The sequence below is a fragment of the Triticum urartu genome, chromosome 7A (genome assembly GCF_056163025.1).
Source record: "Triticum urartu cultivar PI428250 chromosome 7A, HENAU_Tu73, whole genome shotgun sequence".
NCBI classification, from domain to species: domain Eukaryota; kingdom Viridiplantae; phylum Streptophyta; class Magnoliopsida; order Poales; family Poaceae; genus Triticum; species Triticum urartu.
In genome coordinates, this window is record NC_141879.1 from 499,775,085 (window position 1) to 499,784,601 (window position 9,517).

Here is a 9,517-nt window from a genome sequence, read left to right on the forward strand (position 1 = left end):
TGCTGTGTTGCGCACATGCGGTGTGTACGCAGCCCGCGGAATTGCTAGCACTGGTAATTTTTTTGTTCAAATGTTGAATCGGTGGCACAATCATGATGAGGATGCAATGGATTACCTGAACAGGAGATCCACAGCGAGTGAGATGAAGGAGACCGATAATTTTTCAGTGACGAGCGAACTCTGCGGAGGGATCAGGATTGGCTTTCCTTTGGAGAGCTCGCCTGTCGCCACTGATGCTAGATGGAGAGAGATCTGGAACTCATCTGCGGACGACCCCACAAGTTAGTCAAATACTTGGAGGAACTATTTGAGAGCCCACATGTCAGTATGAGTTTGAAGTCCACCTACCACATTTTCTCACCTCAGATGGAGGTACTCCTCGTAGGACTCATATAAGGCCGAGCCCACAAGTTAGTGAGAGACTTATAGGAATTAGTAACTGAGAGCCCACTTGTCAGTGTCGTAGACGGTCAAGTGAAGTCGACCTACCACATCTCGTCACGCCCAAGAAACATGCCCATCTCTCATGCGTCGCAAAACTCACCCCACCTATCAGGTTATTCTTCTCCTGCACGCAAAAAACGAAGTAGCCTCTCTCTTTCTTTCTCTCTCTCTCCCTCTCTCTTTCTCTTTTCTCTCTCTCTCCAAGATTCAAAATCATTGAAGGGGATCACTGACAAACTGCAGGGAAGCAGATCCCCCCACAATTTAGAAAGGTGTGACTTCCGAACAATCAGCACATAAGATTCGGCAATCAAAGGTTAGTAAAAAATTATCAACACACCTTTTGTGTGGCGATTCCTGATACACGAGATTCAATTCGTTCATGAATTTGTTGTGGTCGGGATTCATAGAATAAAACTGTTTAGTTTTACACTATAGCTTTGTTTTGAATTTGTTTTTTGTTTTGTATCCTCTCGTCCTTGTAATACGAGGTTGTTACTTTTGTTAGGTTTCATGGTTATCTTTGTGTTAAGTGTTGCACAAGCAAATTAGCATGAGAGGATCTCACTTTGGTTGAGGTTCTAGTTTAATGAAAAATTAATATATGTATATGTTTATATATGTTAATTATATAGAACTAAAAATATATCTCTGTTGATATCGACTTCGAAAAGTTTCAACACTGATATTGCAGATTTATAACCTTTATATTTATTACGTCTCTTTTTCGGGGCAGATGTTCAGGAGTGCGTCATATGGTCAGGACAACAGGGACGGTCGGTCTTTGAACGACATCGGCAAGGATTATGTGAGGCAGATAATAGTAAAGCAGTTGAACATTAGTTTTTGGTCTTTTATTTCTGGGACGTTTGCTGTCAAGGTGTCACCACTGAGAACACAAAATAGTAGATCATTAACAACAACAAAAAATGATTTATATATCCTAGATGAATGTTGTAATATCTGTTTATCATGTGCATCTACTTTGCAGTTGAGTATCGAGAGGTGGAAGAAAAAATTACTACAAAACGAGAAGAAGATCAAGGATGCAGATGCTGTCAAACACGCACATGCTATGCGGGCTGGAATAATTGGAGTCAAGAGTGAGATACAAGTTCTTGGCAAATGCCCCAACCAGGAGCATGGTGTGCAACAGACACCTGCCAAGAGGAGCATTCTAAGCAGTAGAGACTCCACTAAGCAGATTGTGCAGGTAACGACGAAAATTTCAAACGCTGGTTTTAACGTATGTGGAAGTTTTAGTCGCACGTGCTTCTAATTATTTTTTGGTTTGAAGACACATATGCCCACAAAGGCGCAGAGCGGGCGTTGTGACGGCCCAGCGTTTGTAGGCAGTCATAATGAAGAGGTGCAGGGTAACAGAATTTCCTTTGATGCAAGCAGAAGGATCATTGGCAACAAAAGCATTGGTGTTCAAGGATTCGGTACGGTTTGCACAAGCAAGAAGAGCCCAACGACAAAATCAAACATAGGAGCAATAAGCTCTACCATACAGCAACATCAGAAAGCAATACAGGTGACAGCATATACAAACGTGCAACAACATTTAAAGCAAATGTATATTTTTTGTGAGCAATTTTTTCTTTGTTTTCGTCTGGTATATTTAAATTGCAGTATCTTCCACACGCAGGTGTACGAGGAAGGAAGCAAGTATCGCGGTAGTCCATGAATCGATGAAAACATAAGGCAAGGTCCTTTGAAAGGATCACCTGTGGCATTCAACATGAGGGGTCGTTTCAAAGGATCTCCGATGGCATTCAAAATCGTCAGCGAAATCACCAATGCACGGAGGTTGTCGCCAATATTTGCTGGACAAGAGAGGCATGGGAAAACAAAGGTGACGTCGGAACTATGCTTTTTCAATTCAACACACAAACAGTTTTATGGGAGAACAGGGTAAAGTGGAAAACAGGAGGACGGTTGTCCGTCTTGTACGGCTGTATGTGCACTTGTTCTTCTATATAGGATGTTGTTGTGCGTCTCCGGTTTTATGGTGTAAACAAAAGCACATCTGTGCCTCTTTGTGCAGATGTGTGTGTAGCATGGTCACATTCGTGATGTGAACAGTGCCTCTGGTGTACCGCTTATACTCGGTGAAGAGGCACGGGTCTGGTTTTGGTATACCAGATGAGCCCTGATGAGTCATATAAATCTTTTGTTTAGAAATTAAAAGATGCATATGCTGCTCTGGATATCTAATTCTGTTTCTTGCCATGTGTTTAGGATTTGGCAGAGGGGATAACATATGAGGGAAAGAAATATCATAGTTCTCCATCCATTTCGAAGGAAACGCAACGTTCACAGCAGCAATTAGCGTACAGCGCCAGCACGGATTGCATGGTAGAAGCAGCACAGTCCCTTGGTTGCACGAGTGCCGGAGAAACAGGGAGCAGCATTGGACAATGCAACATTGGAGAGGCAGACTCATTTATGGATTTGGCCGTGTCATGCAGAAACGATGCTGCTGCGTGTGACAAACAACAAAGCAGCAGCAGCTCCGCTGTAAGTGGACCTGTGGCTGGTGATGAGACCGATGTCGTCAGAAGTGAATACGATCAGACGAATGAAGACACTGTAGACAGAATCCTCATGGCGCCGCCGACCATTGTAGAGAAAGAAATGGATGACATGTTTAAAGAAGGCATATACCCAACGATTCAGGAGGTCACCGAAGCGGTCGAACCAGAAGGTGGTATGGTATTTGGATCATTGGACGAGTGCTTTTTCTTTTTCTGCAGATATGCTAGAAAGGTTGGCTTTGCTGCCAAGCGATCAATGAGCAGAAGATCGACATATGATCAGCAGCTTGACAAGCAGGTTTTTCAGTGCACCAAGGAAGGGCAGAATAAAACAACTGAGAGACATGTTAAGGAGAGAAGGAGCAACTGCTTGATCTGGACAAGCTGCCCAGTCCAAGTAACAGCCAAGAGGGATACAGATAGGAGGAAATGGTATCTGAAGAACGTGCGTCTAGAGCACAACCACGAGCTTCACCCATCCGATTGGATGTTGAAGTTCATCAGGTGCTATAAGAAGATGACACCTCAGGAGAAATTCTTTATACAAGTGCTGGAGAAGGTGAGGTTAGAACCAAGGAAGGATATGCAGATTTTTGCTGCCATGGGGAAATCGAGGCGAGAAATTATGTTCGACACGATTGACATAAGCAACATTGCATGCCGGGATAGGGCTGGAGAGCGCGGCACTGATATCGCAGATATCATGAAACTGTTTGCTGATATGCAGAGGCGGAGGCCGGGATTCCACCATGTGGAAGAGACAGAGAACAATGTAGTGCGCAGCCTGTTCTGGACAGACTCCTTGTGTAATATGAATTATGATCTATATGGAGATTTCGTGTCTTTTGACACCACATTCTCTACGAATATATATGGCTTGCCATTTGCACCAATTATAGGTGTCGACCACCACGGGTCGACCGTCCTATTTGGAGTAGGCCTTTTGAAGGATGAGAAAATAGGTTCATTCAAGTGGCTCCTAATCACGTTTGTCGATGCAATGGGAGGTAAAAAGCCGAAATACATAATAACAGACCAGGACCAGGTGATGAAGACTGCAATAAAGGAAGCTCTTCCAAGGACGAGGCACAGGTTCTACTGGTGGCATATTAGGAAGAACCTGAAGGAAAATAACGCAGCAGTGTTTGCGCAACACCCATGGATGTCTGATGATATATTTCGAATCGTCAAAAACTCACTAGATCAAGACGAGTTTGAGCGTGCCTGGAAAGCAGCAATTTCTCTGCACAAGGCGGAAGGCAACAAACATCTGAACATGCTATGGGAACTCCGAAATTTTTGGGTGCCGGCCTACTTCAAGGACTGTTTCTATCCTTTCTCGTCAACAACCACTCGCAGTGACAGCACGAATTTGATGTGGAAGAATTACATCGACCACAAGGACACTATAAAAAGGTTTTTAATGTGTATCACACGATTCAGCAAAATTGCCTCACCACGCTTGACAAGAAAAGATACCGAACAGAAGAGAAGGCGCCATCACTAGAGACGGGTTTTCTGATTGAAAGACAAGCAAGTCAAGTATACATGACTGAAATTTTCAGGAAATTCCAGCTGGAGCTACGGAACCGGACTTACTTCAAGTGCTCTGATCTGGCAAAGGGGAGGCAATATTTTTTCTAAAAGATTATTGATCCTGGAGATAAAGTGTGGAGACCATATCCCGGCGAGGAATTTGACAGGTCTGAGTTCAAGGTAGATGTGGATGAGCAAAAATACATATACAGTTGCAGCTGCAAGAAAATGAGTAGGGATGGCATTCAGTGCTGCCATGTGCTTAAGGTGATGGACCAAATAGGCATGATCGATCAACTTCCAAAATCCTTTGTCATCCCCAGATGGACCAGGAATCTATCAGAGAGTCTGAAAGTTCTATCTACAAGTCAAGGTGATAGCATGACCATACAAGACGATGAAACTATGAGATTCGGCCTCGCTTATGCTGAGTTGTCAGATATCTGTTCAAATGCATGCAGAAAAGAGAAGGCATACCGTGTGCTGCGTGAGTGTACGGTAGATATGAAAATAAAAGTCATGGCGGCACTTGCCGAGGAACCAGACACAAGCATTCTTGTCAAAACTCTCAAGAACCCTCCCATGAGTGGCTCAAAGGGTACGAAAAAAGGAGATAGAGTCAAAGCTGGTTCTGAGAAGAAAGGAAAAGGCTACAAAGCCGCAACCAAGTGCAGTCGTTGTGGAGAAAAGGGTCACAAGAAAACAAACTGCCCGGATAACCCAGAAGTGCAGGAGAGGATGAGGATTGAAGAGGAAAAGAGGAAATCGCAGCAGGAGAAGAGGGCAAGGTCAATGAAATGGTCGACAACACCACCAACACCATCGAGGACATCAAACGGCTCAGGACAATGCACTCCAAGACCAGGAGGAAGACGTCAGACACCAGCAATTCCAACGACCCCACTGACAGCAGGGAGCATTTACCAAAGTCTTGCATCTACGCCAGAATCAAACATCACACAAGACAGGCACACAGAATGCGTGCAGGGAAGCCTGGGACAAGGCACGGAATCTGCGCAGTCCATTTTCAGAAAGGAAAGGTCTGAGTGGAGAATTTTTGGTACCGGAGAATAGTACAAATAGAAAAATTAAAAGGTAATAATGCAGCTTAAACAGGACGTAAGCAAAAGTTAGTGATGACCGCAATCTTTCGCTCTGTTTTTATGTATGAATATTAATTTTACAGGTAAATAGGTTGAATAGCTACGCAGAAGGGTGGGGTTGCACAAGGGTCGAGAAGGAAGAATGGATCGCTGAACATTCAAAAACAAGGCCGCACGTGGAGCGATGAAATAGCAAGCAATTGGTGGGGATTGTTTATTTTCTTGTGCTGTGGTTATAAGAACGGCTTGTAAGTTAATTTGCTGCAGTTATAGAAACAAAACAAATTTAAATAAGAACGCATTTTGCTTCTTTATGTATTTTTTACTCGGCGGACGAAAATATCAGAGGCACAGGTTTCCTTGTTATTTTCCGCAGCCGCGTCGGTTTCTGAACGTGGATGTTGTAAGCATACAAGCATGCTTCTCTGCTGCGTGATAGAGAGATAAAAATAACCTAAGGGCACAGGCAGCCACGGCCATGCCACCGGTGAGTGTTCAAACCGTGACTCTCACGGTTGCATGGTCACGCCCGCCGTTATGGAACGAAAACGTTTTTAAGCACAGAATCTGGGTCGTGCTTCTCGGGCTGCATAACCGTGGCTTTCGTGGTAACTGTGCCACGCATGTTCTAACGCATGTTCTTCTGTTATGAATGCATGACTGTAAGTAATTCAAATAACCGTGCTTGCGATGCGTGTCCAACCGTGCCTCATGTGCCTTCACGCGATGCTTCTGTGATGCAAAGATTTCAAACACAACAGGTCACGGTTGTGTTTGCGTTTCTGTTTTACAAATGGATATAGTGCCTGGCAGTAGGTTCACGGTGTTTGCTGTGAGAGAATCACGTATTTACATGCTACTAAGGCACGTGGAATCACCGTCGTGCCTGTCTATGGCATGTAGAACAGTGCTTTACAATGCCGAAGGTAGGACCGTGTGTCTCGTTCTTGAAAAGCTGTGGTTCTGCCATCACTTCATTCACTTGTTTTGTCCGCGTTTTAGCAGAGGCACGGCCTTGAATCTTCTAGTGACTTAATTGTAACACGCACGTTGGGTTTCCGCAATTTACGCACGAACGTGGCTCCACGTAAAACACAAGCATGCCTCCCTGAGCATCTTTACCGTGCCACTCCTGGTTATAGATCAACGGATGCATTTGGAGCACAAAGAGACACGAAGGTGACCTCTGACTTGAAACACTGACACACTTGACGATTCGTGCATTTGAGTTAAAATCTTACAACGAAAACAATTGTAACATGTACAGTCGTCCGATTCTATTAGGTTTCCGTAATAATCGCACTATCGTGACTCCGGGTAAGAATAAATCATGCCTCTCCACCGACTCATTATGAATACAATTAGAAAACCTCTATGCATGACTCTATGTAATTAGAAGACCTTTGAGGGCTGTAGGCCCGTGCTTGTGACCCTTGACACTAAAACACAGAGTAAACACCCGTGCCTCTATGCTGTATGCACGTGCTTATGCCCTTACAAGGAAATACGTTTTTAAAAATAGGGTCTCTCGTATAGGCCATTCCGTGCCTCACAGAGTAAACGCCCGTGGCTGTGCGTAAGACAAAGGTTAGCGTGACTCTATGTAATACCACCGAACATGCCTTTATGCGCTTCATGCCCGTGCCTGTGATAATTTTGATCCCGCGTAAAACGCAAGGATGCCTCTCTGGGCCTCCATACTGTGCCTCTCCTGGTGTTACAGTCAACGGAATCATGTGGAACACAAAGAGACACGAAGGTAGACACGAACTGTTCTACATGCCTGTGTGGCATGTAGAATAGTGTGTCACAATGCCAAAGGCAGGACCGTGTGTCTGGTACGTGACAATGCCAAGCCGTACCGTGTGTCTGGTACGTGACAAGCCGTGACAGGAGCGTTTCAGCAGAATCATTTCCAAAGCATAGGCATGACCTTGAATCTTCTATTGACTTAAATGTGAATGTGTTCGTGGAAAATTTTGCTGCTCGTAGAGGCAAGATGACTGTAGAACCGTGCTTCCGGCGTCAAACAGATTCTTCTATTGAATGTGTGTTGTAAATAATTAATACACGGACAGGTACGCCCGTGCCTGGTCTGCGTGTGCAACAGTGCATCTCGTACCTTGAAAGCCGTGGTTCTATTTAATGTTTCAAGTAGTCACCTACCATTGACTTGCTATGAGTAGTACTTAACCCGGGCCCCCTGTCAGAAAGAAAAATAGAAGAAGTAATTAATCTGGACCCCTCCGCTCCACATCATGGGTATTTAAACCGTCTCGTGGATTGACAGGCTGTAATCCATTTCTCCAGATCCACCTCAGTGAGCACTGGTCGTGGGCGGCGCCACCCCAGCAACGGAGGTGGAGATGGAAAGGCTGCTCGTAGCATCAAGAGGTCGAGAGTGGCGCCACCGGTGACGCCACTTTCTGGTGGTGTGCTGGTCGTCGGAGGGGATGGAAGCGGCGACCGTGCTCCCTCCCAATCTGATGAGGAAGAAGAGGGATGTCGTGCGGACCGCATTAGCGATCTCGCCGATGGCGTCCTAGGTGAGATCATATCTTGTCTTCCCATCAAGGATGGCATCCGTACTCGAATCCTCGCACGTCGCTAGCGTCCTTTGTGGCCCATCGCTCCTCTGAATCTCGACTGCCGCAAGATCTCTGACTCTCGTCTTTTTAACGATGGTGAAAAAGTTCATATCGAGACCATATCTCATATGTGTGCCTTCACCAAGGAGTCCGTTCACAAATGCTATTCCGGAACGCGGCTCTGTCGAAATCCTATTGTCAGTCTTCCGGAATCCATTATGTCCGGCCATGCTGGCTCGGTTAGCCACCTCTCTATTCCGGCGTGCTACCTACAGTGCAGGCCCTCCACCGTTGATGCCTGGCTCCGATCCTGGAAGTTGAACAATATCCAGGTTCTTGAGTTCTACTACCTCTTCCCAGAATTTCTGATGCAAGAGGTAACTCTATTGGATCTATGCACTTCAACTACGCCCTCGGCACCAGAGTCCGTGTTTCGGTTTTCCTCCTCTCTCCACACCCTCAGCTTTGCTCTTTGCCAAATACCAGACAATTACGTAGGGACGCTTAAGCTACCACTGGTGAAAAGACTCTCGCTTGTGGTTGTTGATATATCAGACGCGTCGCTGCAAAGCATAATCCACTCTAGTTGCCCTGCACTTGAGTCTCTCCTGCTTGTTTGCAATAGAGGAGGTCGTCGTATCACAATAAACTCGTCTAACCTTGTAAGCATTGGCATTTTTTGTCCACACGGGGAACTCATTGTTGAGGATGCCCCTTCGCTTCGACGGTTGATTGTTGATTGTCTGGTTGATGACTGTTCGATAACCGTTGTCTCTGCACCTAAACTGGAGACGTTGGGTGAATTTGTGTTTGTGTCTCCCTCGAAGTGTCTTGAGGTACTGACTTTCCTTAATACTGGAACAGAGATGTACTTGTTCCGATGTTTGTTCTATTAATTTGGTGTTCTATGTTGTATTCTTCATGCAGAGTCAGGACTTGGAGGTAACAGTTGTCTCTGCGTCTGAACCGTATCCATGTCGTCTAACATGTCTTGAGGTATTGAGTTTTTATGATACTTCCAACTTAACTTTATTTGTGAGGAAACAAGTTTTATTTCATCCAACCTTTATGCTATTAGTTTTGTGATCCATCTTCTGTTAATTTTCATCAAGGGTTTGAAGGTAGTCAGTCTAACAACAATGCGTCAATCTGTCAAGACCTTGCTTATCTACATGTATTATAAGGTGGACACCGCCATTGAATTGTTGCAATGCTTTCCAAAAATGGAGAACTTGTTTGTCGAGGTGATGATCTTCAAAAATTTGCATTCTGTAGTACTCGTTCCTTTTTGAAATGCTTGTCTTAA

At 44.9% G+C, this 9,517-nt stretch overlaps 1 pseudogene; it reads left to right on the forward strand.

Moving 5' to 3' along the window:
- Positions 1–366: 366 nt before the first annotated feature.
- Positions 367–9,176, forward strand: LOC147960131 (uncharacterized; annotated as a pseudogene).
- Positions 9,177–9,517: the final 341 nt, after the last annotated feature.